Source organism: Alligator mississippiensis, chromosome 11 (assembly GCF_030867095.1).
Source record: "Alligator mississippiensis isolate rAllMis1 chromosome 11, rAllMis1, whole genome shotgun sequence".
Lineage (NCBI taxonomy): Eukaryota > Metazoa > Chordata > Crocodylia > Alligatoridae > Alligator > Alligator mississippiensis.
In genome coordinates, this window is record NC_081834.1 from 2,992,173 (window position 1) to 3,004,282 (window position 12,110).

The following is a 12,110-nucleotide window of genomic DNA, read 5'->3' on the forward strand; positions in this document are numbered from 1 at the left end:
GCTCTATTCTCACCCAAGAAGCTGAAGTGACCTAAGGCGACTTTAATGAAATGCTGCAGAAGTAGCTGTAGTTTCTGCTGACAGACAAATATGCATGAGTTGCGCTCTACAAAAATTAACAAGAATCCTACTCGGCTTGCTTTTCCCCTACTCTTCTTTTAAATAGAAACAGTGAATTACCGCTCCCTAGTTTTATGCTTCCACACTGTAAGCACCATCTGGCTATTTAAAACTGGACCTTAAAAGATAAGTGTCCTATTTTCTGAAAGCCTAGTTTACTACAAGCTTTTAGAGAATATAAATTTTTATATAATTGTATTTTTATGGTAATGCTAACATAAGAATAAATCTAATTTTCTGCATCAGCAGATAATTTTTAGTGATGATGCTTTCGGGATGACCTCAACAAATATGCTTTGCTTCTTTTATACAAAGAGATAATTCATTTTTAAATGGAGAATAACATTTCCTACATACTTTCCCCCTAGCTATAAAAAACATTTAAAATTTAGTTAAACCATCTGAATGGGGGTGGGGGGGAGAAGACATATGTATATGTTTTTCCATGCCTATTACGCCAATGTTTTTAAATAGACTATTAAATGTTGCTTTATAGCATTGAATAGTTCCCAGGCATTCCACAATTATACGCCGTATTTTTTTTTTATTTTATTCAATTTGCTTCTAATGCCTTGGGTGCTGCATCTCCGCAGGCTCAGTGTAGAAGTTGGAGCATGACTTCAAATAACTGCCTTCAGCAGATCGCTCGCTCAAAGTCACGCCCCAAGACCCCCGGTTTGTGCTCAAGAGAAGGAAACCTTGTCTTTGTGGTCCAACTTTTAATATCTCCATTGTCCTTCTGAAGATCTCGGTGAGACACAAAACTAGTCTAACCAAGTTCGACAAGCTGCAGACAAACCATCGCAGGCAAGATCTGTGATAAGCCACCCATACAGAGTTGCTGCTGGTAACGTCAAGGGACATCCTGATGCATGTCTTGGACTTGGGCTGCGTGGCTAGAGGCATCCCGTTATTCTGAACCACTCGTAAAGATGGGAGGGAGAAAATGGCAAGACTGACCCTACCCTAGTTATGACATGGGGAGGCAGCCAGATCCAAGTTCGACCTGAGCCCAAAGCAGAAGAGACTGACATTCACTGCCAGGAGTTATAAGTTAGTGGAGTGGTTCCAGGGAAGTGCAAGTGAAGGAGTATGAGCTGGTGTAGGCTGAGATTGAGATGCATTCACAGTTGTGTAGGAAAGGCTGCCATTACATTTAACTTGAGTTCAAAACACATTGCTTGTGAAACTAAGGTTTCACTTGTCTTGGTCAACTCTGAAAGGACCACTGCAGCAGACTCTGCGGTGCAACACAAAGTTTATACATGACAAGCCATGATACCGAGCCTGAAGTCAACAGAAGTCCTTCTAGCTTTGGTGGACTGTGCCTCAGGTTGTACCGAAAAAGGCATTGTGGGTGCACGCTAGGAACAGAGGAAAATGTGGACCTACAGTAGTAGAGGTCAGGCATAAAATTTAAGGTGGTCTTGGCTGGCTACAGCTTGAGTATTACAAATATCTCTTTAAAGGCCTTCAAGTTGTGCTGCATCCACAAACACTATTTTAAAGTAAAGTAAAGTTTGGGTTTTAAGAACCACAAGCCCCTTCTCATAGATTTCATAGACATTGGGGCTGGAAGGGACCTCGCGAGAGCATCGGGTCCAGCCTGTGGAGCTCACGTCTGAACCGTTTCCCCACCAACATATACTCTATGCTTTACCTTTGTTCTCCATTACCACAGGCTTTAACACGTGAACAAATATTTCCGAACTACTCAAACAATCCTAACCTAAAGCCACAATTCTTGCGTCTCACAGCAACCAACTGCAACGCCCAGGAATAAAATTTCAAATACAGAACAAGTGAACTATTGAAGAGTTTCTGCTCCTGCTAGGTTCAGGCAATTGTCCTTAGTTAACAAGGAAAAGAACAGAGAAACGTGCCTGTGCCAGTTCAAGGACAACTGGAGACTCTCTCAACCTTTAAGCCAATTTTGAATTATAGAAAAACGCAGGTACCGGTCAACCGCAGAAGTCAGAAGAGAGAGCCTGTAATGGGAAGGAGTACAAAGCAGACCTTGAAAGGGTTGCTTTAAACGGTTTTTATGCCTTTGTTGCTTCATTATGCTATAAATGTGGCTTTGTTGTAGGATATTTTAACCTTTTAAGGAATGCAAGACTGAAAAGATTTTCTACTTGGATGGTATCCCATCTGTCTTCCCTGCTTTTACTGGAGGACACAAAAAGGCCTCAGAGGACGGATGTTGCAGGTTTTGCACCTTAACCCAGTGGTCCTCAACCATTTTAGACTCAAGGCACCCCTCATCAGACTCCAGGCAAGCCTCAAGGGAGACCCTGGGCCTGCCCTTATCTGCTAATCCCCTCCCACTTCCTGCAGTACCCTTCAAAGGGGCTTGGGGCATCCCAGGATACCCCTGCACCCCGGTTGAGAGTCACTGCTCAACCAAACCCCCTGGTTCTCATCCATGTAGGTTTAGCATCACTTTATCCAAAGCCTTCATTAGGTATTGGAATGACAAGCTTTCACAACATGCAAATGTTTCTAAACATCATGGCAAATTAGTCTTTTCCTCTCTCCATTGCTCAGTTTTTAAAAAAAGAATTACTAACTGCATCTACTGCGACCACTGACAGCCAACCAGTTGCCTTTCATTTGCTTCTGTATTCACCACTCAGCTGTCAAAATCATACAGACAACTGAGGAATGGGCTGGTTTTGTGTCATTTGCTTCTTCAGCGTGTCAATAAATTGGATGCCTGACAATGATCCTTAGTTGCTATCACATCAGAAAGTGTTACCACTAAAGAAAGAGTTAAAAAAAAAAAAAATCAAAATTCAAAAGTTATCCCTGAACAGTTAGGGACAGTCCCTAAAACACTTTATTTATCAACTTAGTCCCATAAAAAACTCAACATAGTATGTTTTTGTTACCACAGAAATTATTTAACTAATTAAAATGCAAAGAAATTCCATATTTTATAGAAAGAACGAGTCAATTCCAAACATATGTTAAAAGGAAACAATTAGGACAACTTATTTTGCCAATGCAAATGAAGTGTCGAGGTTTTTAAAACACTGTTTTGAATACAGAGAATGAAAATAAAGTTAAAATAGGGAGAAAAAAAAAGAAAAAAAAAAAGCGAAAAAACCCAACCCTTAAACTACTTTTGCGACTGCTGTTGTATTAATTATGTCTGCAAGCAAAGGGAAGTCTCAGTACTCCATGCTATGAATTATAAATGACTGTCACAGCTGTATACTTTGTGCTGAGAATGCCAGAATTAGTTCTTCAGTGTTTGCTGGCATAGCTGTACACCTCCTATATGAAAGGAAACAAATTAAAATATTTGCTGTCATGATTCTCACATGCCAAGTCCTTTATGGGGAAAAATATATATTCCTAATGCAGCCGCATCTCTTGAGTTGATATTCCCTAAAGGTAAGAATCACTCGGGGAGCCAGGCTGTTGTCACAACACAGAACAGAGGAGTTTCTTAGTCAATTGACTGTTACTCTTGAATGTCCATTTATAAAAAGACAGCACTGGGGAATTGCCTGTAAACTGGTTTCCAGCTGAGGACCATCACCGGCTCTCTGACGTCGGCTAATGAGCAAGCTCGGGTAGAGGAGCATAATACGAACAGGAATCCTATAAAGACTTAGAGCAGTTTGTTTTGTAGATGCTCTTTTGCTCCAGCAGCTTCCGAAGACCGTCCCTCTCCTTACCTGTGCGCTTGCACAAATCGTAGAAATGCAGGGCTGGAAGGGACCTTGGAAGATCACCGAGTCCGAGCCCCCTTCTCTGGGCAGGAATACTGCGGAGATCAAATGATCCCAGCAAGGTGCCCGTCCAGTCTTCTCTTGAAGACATCCAAGGTTGGGGACTGCACCCCCTCCTTGGGAAGTCGAATCCAGATTCGGGTCACCTGTATCGTAAAGGGTCACTAAACTTGACAACCCTGAGCTTTCCCAAGTCCCATTCTGCGTCTCTCTACCGCTTACAGCAGCCGAGAGCTTCTGGCTCTAACACTTATTTGTAGACAATCCTTTTCAGAGCAGTTTATCCAACAGAGCTCGATCAAACTGACAGGTCAGCACCTTCCCCGAGCCACAGGTCACAAATAAGATCTGAACTGCGATCTGCTGCCCCCCTCGCACAGACAGAGAGCACGGGAGTAGCAATGACTAACGCTGATGGAATAAAATCATCAACCTCACACAACCCAGCAGACAGCGCAGTCGACTTGAACAGGTCCTTCCCGCAGAGGAACGACTACGTCGCCGGCAGTGGTCATCAGGTAACAGAGACCCCTAGGAGGGAGTCTTCAGTCGAGGGCCCCCAGAAGGCATTTGATGTGCAGGGTGTGCGGGTAATTCTAGGAAACGCCTTTAAATGCTACCAAATGCATGGGGGCAGGGGGGACACTGGAGACAAGCATCCTGCATGAACTTTAGGACCTTGGTAAGCTGCACCAATTTAACGTTCAGCACTGTTGGATCCATGTTGAGAAAGAGGAGTTAATTGGGCTGACTGGAGTCTTTCCAGACAGAGGGGCCACAGGAAATGGGCCACCCCAATAGTCCGAGTACGCAACAGGGCCCTTCCCGTGACTCACGTTTAAGGCCCGGGGTAAAATCCTAGCCCTGCTGAAGTCAGCTTTGAAACGCCCATTGTTTACAAGGGGGTCAGGGTTTGCCTCTGATCTCAGGAGAGGCGCCAGCAAAGCTGCAAGGGTCATGCTCGGTACCTCTACGTGGCACGACTTCCACGCGATAGAGCGTCGGGATGCAGACTGGAAGGAAGAAGCGTGTTTCCCAGCAAGGGGCCCCGAGAACAGAGAGAAATAACGAGAGCCCGCACGTGCAAACGTTTCCCAGAGCTTCAGGGACACGAATCCCGTACCACCCGGGTGACGAGAGATCCTTTACAGCAGGGCTGTCTAACTGGTGGCCCGTGGGCTCCTGTCCAGCCACCAGCCATTGCTCTTGCACCGACACTGGCAGGTTCCCCTTCTTTCCTCCAGCTTCTAGTTTCTGCCCCGATCCTGGGGAAAAGGGGGTGGGGTGACACAGTGGGAGGGGGCCAGGCTGCTCATGCCATGCACGTGGCCGAGGCAAGCGCGCCGCGTGCTTGGAAAAGAAGGGGGCCACATTGCCCTGCTGCCCAGAAGTTGGATAGCCCTGCTTTACACAGCAGTCTTTCAGGGAAGGCCTCAGAGACAGGTTCCTGGGAAGAAATACGGGCGCTCGCAGAAGAGCACGACCCACGTGAATCAATATTTCAGATTTACGACGGGCCCGGATGCGAGTAGCGAGAGGGGAAAAAAACAACGTGGCTTCACCTGCTTACCGTAGCTTATAAATTTGAGAAAACCTGCACTGACCCCAGGGGCAGGTACCGTCAGAGCGCTGGCAGCCGGAGCGCACCGACTAATCCTCTGGAAGAATGAGCAGCAGAGAGAGGGGAAAAAATAAAAATAAATCTGACTGTTTCTGAACAAGCTGACCCAATATTTCAGAGCGGAGGCTGCACGCTGGCTTCCCAGACAACTCTGCAAAGGCAATTTCAAGTCTAGTGAAACATTTAAATGAAGGGCAGATGGGAGGGAAGGGAATCAGGAAAACTGTTAGAAGCCGAGGCTTCATCAGGATAAAGGATTTGGCCGAGAACTGCCCACCAACTTTCTGCTCCCCTTCCAACGGGGCACGCACACCCCGCGCTGTTAATGGGAGCATCTCTCCTCACCTCCCGGCAAAGAGTTTTAACACACCCTGTCGAGCTCTCGCCTTGCATTAAACCCATCAGCTCCGTCTCCCAGAATACAGACGGGCTCCTGCCGACGTGAGCCTTTGACAGAGGTCGTCTTTGTTCCAATGGCTGACAGGAAGTAGTTGGGAAAAGGAGAAAATTAGGCTGCGGCTTCACCGCAGACTTCTTGCGGCATCACCGTGCTGTCAGGGCTCTGAACAAGGACACGATCCTGACCGATACAGCCGTGCTGGAGAAAGGGGCGTTGTATAGCCGTGTTGGTCTAAGGACTTCGGTAGACGACGTTCTTTGGGTAGATGCGGGTATCTTTTATGAGACCACGTAAATCTTTGGGAAAGTTGTTCTTTGCAAGCTTGCGCCCGAAAGCTTGCGAAGAACAACTTTTCCCAATGATTTACTTGGTCTCATAAAAGAGATCCCATCCACCCAGAGAACCTTGTCTGCCAGTGCTGGGGGAAGGCCTTTGCATGGCCTGGGTGCTGGTATGTCAGCAATGCTGCGCTCTCACACTGTAGCTTTGGTTGGAGATTGTGTGGAATAAAGATTATCGGTAAAACTGCATAAATCGTGTGCACCTTGGGGCAGCTTTGGTTAGGTGCTCCTAGTGCCGACACTACCTTTCGAGGAAGAGGTTAGTGCCGAGGAGTTCTAGATACGGTTGCCTTGCCTTATTTAAATTTACCCAACAGCTCAGCTGCACCCAAATCAGGCTACTCACACGAGTAAGGCCAGCAGGATGTGCACAAAGATTAGTCCATTATAAACCTATGGGATAATCCAGTGCTCCGCCTGCGATAAAGATCCAAGGCTCAGGTTATTCCTTTTCACTAACAGCAAAAATGCACACATGACAAGTTCTCCTCTAAAAAATGCCAGATAAGGAAGAAAAATGACAGAAAGGGCTTTTGTTATCATTTCAGGTCTGGCCTACTTGTTGCCAAGATTTTTCCTCCAGGAGTTTTTCAGAAAATGATGCTCGGGGTGGAAGAGAACATGACGAGCACATAATCTGACCTGCGGGAGAAAAGCCAGTCCAATTTTCCCTAGAAGCCGAGTTAAAAAGCAGTGCCTTTAAGAAAGATAGCTCATCTTGCTTTAAAGAACCAGCGGCAATGATGAGTCCACTGATTTTTAAATAGGGGTGCTGGGGCACACTGGGGTGCCACGAGATCTTTTAAAGGGTGCCACAGGATGTCTAAGGGGATAAGCAAGTAAGGGCAAATTCAGACTCCCCTAACCTGGCTGCTCCACAACCCCCACAGCAAGGAGGTGAGCACTACATAGCATCCTAGAAAGTGAGGGCTGGAAGGGACCTTAGGAGGTCACATCTCGTCCAGCCCCCTGCTCCAAGCAGGACCAGCCCCAGCTACATCATCCCGGCCAAGGCTTTGTCTACCCAGATCTTCAACACCTCCAAGGATGGAGACCCCACCACCTTGCTGGGTAACCTGTCCCACTGCTATTACCCTCCTAGTGAGAATTATTTTCCCCAATACCCAACCTAAATAACAATAAGCTACAATAAATTAGGTTTTTGAAACAGGGCACTGCTCAATTCACAAGGGTCATGGAGGGACACCTTGAGTCTGATGAGTGGTGGCTTAAGTCTAGCAAGGTTGAGACCCACTGGAGGAGTCCGTCTCCCCAAGTAAACCATCCAAACATTGAATCAACCGCATCGATAGGAAAGGCTGGATTTTCTCACTTCCACATCCAGCCACCGAATCACTATGCCTGGATCCATGAGACTGAAAAGCCCCCCACCATTACATCTCTCTTCCGCGTGGATGTAGCTATACGCTGTTAGGATCCCGTGTCCAGTTTTGGGGGCCCCGTTTCAAGAGGCATGTGGAAATACTGGAGAGTTCAAAGAAGTCACACAAATGATTCGGTTCCCTTCATTTCAATCTGAGGAGGCCGAGCTGACTGCAACCTCACCAGTGCCTTATGAAGAAACCAGAGCACTTATCCAGTCTACTTCACAGGCCCTTCTAAAACACACAAGGACCATATTTTGCTCATTTAGCCACTGAGAGCTCACCCGAATCCTCTCCCGCGTCACCACTTCCCACTCTCCCCACTACGAGCATACCCTCCAGTCTTTCCTCCTGCACATCTGAACTTGCATTTGGCTGCGTTAACAAAAAAAACACCCACACATTTTATAATTTTGTATTTTTAGGCGCATCTCCCATCCTATCCAAAAGGCCTTTTTTTGTTGTTGCTGAGCTCTGCCCATTCAACCAGGCGAGTCCCATCAGTAGCCGTCACCTGTCCTCACTGACGACTCCGACCAGTTATTTGTCATCTGCAAACTTTCCTAAAGAAGTTAGAGAAGGGACACAAATCCTGAGTCGTGCTGGACCGACAACGAGTCCCATCGGGGCATCTAGAGTAACGTTCCTGCTCACTGGTGTCTCGGCATTAGCAACTACTTCGAGGTCTGTCACCGAGACCATTTCTAATCCATCTAATGTGTGCCCTGCTAATTCCATATAATGCGAGTTTGTTAATCAAGATGTCATGTAGTGCTAAGTCAAATGCCTTGGAGAAATCCGAGAGTGCTATATCAGCACAGCTGCCGTTATCAAGCAGACTTGTAATCTTGTCAAAAAAAAAATGATAACAGGTTTGCTTGACAAGACCTACTTTCCACGAAGCCATGCTGACTGACAATTTTTAAGCTCCTAATTCTTCTTTGATCAGAGATCTGAATTAATCATCCCATTGCTCAGCTGGATGTCAACCTGGGCAAAACAGCCCATCATTCCTGCACCATCTCTTCTACTGCTCTTAAATACTGGAATTACACTGGCAGCCCCTTCACCGTTGGTTTAGTCCTTCCCCGTTTTTCCAAGGTTTATTTAAAAATGAACATCCGTGGCTCAGAGCGCTCCTCAGCTAATTACCTGGCTCTTGGATGCAAGGTAAACATTTGCAAATCAAACCGGCCTCGTTTTTAGCAGACGCTGCCTCACGGCCTCTTTCTATGCCATGCACCAGATCACACGGGCCGGATACATCAATTCTGAACGCAGAACAGATTTACTGATTGTTTCCACCTTTTAAAATCTGCCCAGCAGGTTTTATCATCTCCAGCTAGCAACAACTTTACACCCATCTTCAGACCTGCACTTTTGTTGTTTCTCATTAAATAATGACCTCTTTCTTGAATCCTTTCGGCCACCGAGATTTCATTGATTCCAGTTTACTTCGTTTATCAACCGCCTACATTTAACGAAGTTCAATTCACTGCCGTTACCTGTCCCTCCGCTTCCCTCCTTTACACATCAAACGTACCATTTTCCCCCAACAGCTACGCTGCCGCCTCCTGTTAAGTGGTACGGAGAGGCTGTTTGATGCCTTTTGAGAAGTTCTGGGAGAAAACAGATGTGGCTTCTCAGCAATAAAAGAAATTAATAAGATGTCCTCTATTGTCCTTCACTATATATTCACCGTAGAGTATTTTGTAAGCAGGGCAAGAACACTGAAATCAGTTTGCAGAAATGGTCCTGGAAACAAATAAACTGAAGAATAATACCTGCATGCTGATTTAGTAAAAAACAGGAAGGTCCGCACCCTTCAGCTCCACAGAAAAGCTCTCCAAAGACGCTGTCAACCCTCCACTCCCCGCAAGAAATTCCAGTATTAGGGAAATCCAGCAAAAAGTCCTGAAATTTGCTGACCAAACACCTGAGTCTGCATTTCTGGACTCCTTCACCACACACACAACCTGATTATTACCTCCTAGATTCAGCGTGCCTCGATATATGCTAAGAAGGGCAATTTCAGCATCTTTCCCCCCACCCGACCCCAAAGCTGCTGTATTCACGAGTCTGAAGTGCTAATGTAATTCTGCCAACTTCACCTCCCAAGCTGTTCCCAGTCACATTTGCCATTAAGGATGCAGAGTTATAAACCTCTTACTTTACTGAACATGAAGACTTCCGACTCGGGAGAGATGCAGACCTGAGGGGGAAGGCTTCACGGATGGATACGAGACAGCGTCAGGACTTGCGCTGGTCTCCTTCGCAGGATGCTGCCTGGACGATTAAAGAGCACATTGAACTGGACGGGCCATTGCAGCATCCCACGTATTCCTTTTGCACGTTATACTTCCAAGTGCAGAAACCATGACGATGGCGCTGCTCTCCTTCGCAGGCGGCAGCTGTAGTGAGCGGTCTGCTGTCCGGACAGGAAGGTATATAACATAAGAAACCCATCTGATGAAACAGATGATGAATCAAAGGATCCGCAACTTTTTTTTTTCTTTAATATGTAGCCAACATCCTTTTTGAGTTCTAGGGAGATGCTTGTGAAGATCTCGTGCTCGATGAGCGGCCCTCTGAAAGTGCTGGTTTTACGAGCTATTGTAGCAGGTCTTTTTGTGGTTACTCTTCAGGGGGGTGAAAAACCCCCTGGGTATTTATACAGCTGACAACTTTATATAGCTACACCATCTCCAGGTTACCCCGTCGCAAGCATGTCCTAACATCTGGCACCAGCGTTCGCAACATCTGGAGTGAACTCAACACCTGGAGTTCACACACGTCCCCGTGACCCCTAATGGCAATGGTGATGGCTTCTGCACTTTGAACTTTAACGTGCAAAAGGGATGTATGGGATGCTTCAATTGCCTCTGCTACCCAAGGTGATATTTAATTGTACGCTGTTGGCCCATCATTAGAGTGCAGAGTGGTTGGTTGAAGGTGTGTAAAAGTGTGGGGGGTGGGGGGAGTTAGTTGGCAGTCTTGTTAGCTGGTTAGGAGACAACAGTGACCACTGACCCTGGGAAGGGGGGGCGGGCACGTGGGTACCCCATCTATAAACTACCCTAAGATTTCAACCACCGCCTTTCCTAGTTTTGTCCCAGAAAGTTCGGAGTTTGTGCAAGTGGCTCTGAACCAAGCTCCCTGGGACCTCCACTTCGCAGAAACCCCCTTATTTAACCCCTACTACCCACTACCGTGTTTCAGAAACACGAAGTTTCTCTTACCATTACCAACAGCATTATAATGTTCCTGCCCTTTCTTCCAACACAAGCGTGCCACCAGTGAAACCCGTATTGTCTCCCGCCAGCGGGTTGCAGGTGTCAGGTGTTGTGCAGGCTGGCTTTCTAATGGAGGAGACATCAGTGATGCGAAGGCTGGATCGAAATCCATTTGCACGCGCACAGAAGTCCTCGAACAAGCGAGTCGCAACCATGCAGGCCAACTTCTTCCAGGACTCCCAGCCCGTACCACAGCGCTCTGTTCCCACGGCACAGAGCTGCAGCAGGAATTAAAATTTTAGCTCGAGGGATTAAAGCAGGCGGCAAGCACTCCTGCTGCTCACCCGGTTTCTCAAGAGACTTGCAACCAAAATATAAATGTTTCTTCTGAGATTAAAAACGGCGACTGCACTTGGCAAACACCTGCCATAATAATACTTTGCACAGCTACGGTACGTCACCCGATGTTCTCAAGACGCTTTGCAAATAGACCATTAACTTTCTCCCTGACGCGGGACGTATTACTTCTGTAGATATTCCAGTGCCAGCTGGATGATCTAGAGGTAATTTAATGTAATCTAGCCGATTCTTAATGACCTTATAGGCTGTTTGTATAAGGTTTAGGGGAAAATACAACTAGCTCTAACACCCCTCAGCTGCAATGGTAGTAACCACAGTATAGCCAAGGCTACACCCCCTACCACCGTTTTTACCCTAAAAGTCACTTACCCTTGTTTAGCAGCGTGCTAAATTCTTGGGTAAGCAGCTAAGAACTGTAAAACTATATTCAAATACAGCAAATGTTTCTTTCTTCAAACAGTTAAAAAAATATGTTTTCTCTTTATTGAAAAAAGGAGAGAGCGAGCTTGCACAAACTACCTCTCTCCAACAGGCTTAAATCAGTTGGTGACACAGTTTAAAAATAAATGTTTAAACAGTGAAAAATAATAGATGCCCATAGAAATTTTAAACATCTCAGACTAGGTTAGTGCAACAGCCCTGTGCTTGCTATGTAGGAAGAAAGTATTTTCACTGAAGACGGGGGATTTCTGCCAAGTAGTGATAAGCTACCTATTTACTTTGAAGCTTCAATGTCAGGCTAAGCTATTTAGTAACCAGTAAAAACCTGAATAGCAACTGCCCGTCTGAGATATGTTATATTTGATGGAAGAAGATAACACACACTCCAACCACAATTCGGTAGCCAAATAAAGCTGTAGCAGACAAGAACTTAAACATCTGCTGATCAAAATAATGGAGGAAAAAAATC

The 12,110-nt window shown here is 46.1% G+C and overlaps 1 protein-coding gene across 6 annotated transcripts in view; it reads right to left on the reverse strand.

Annotated features, from left to right (window-relative positions):
• GLCE (glucuronic acid epimerase) overlaps positions 1-12,110 on the reverse strand; it is a 106,074-nt gene that overhangs the window by 21,172 nt on the left and 72,792 nt on the right. The window lies entirely within an intron of this gene.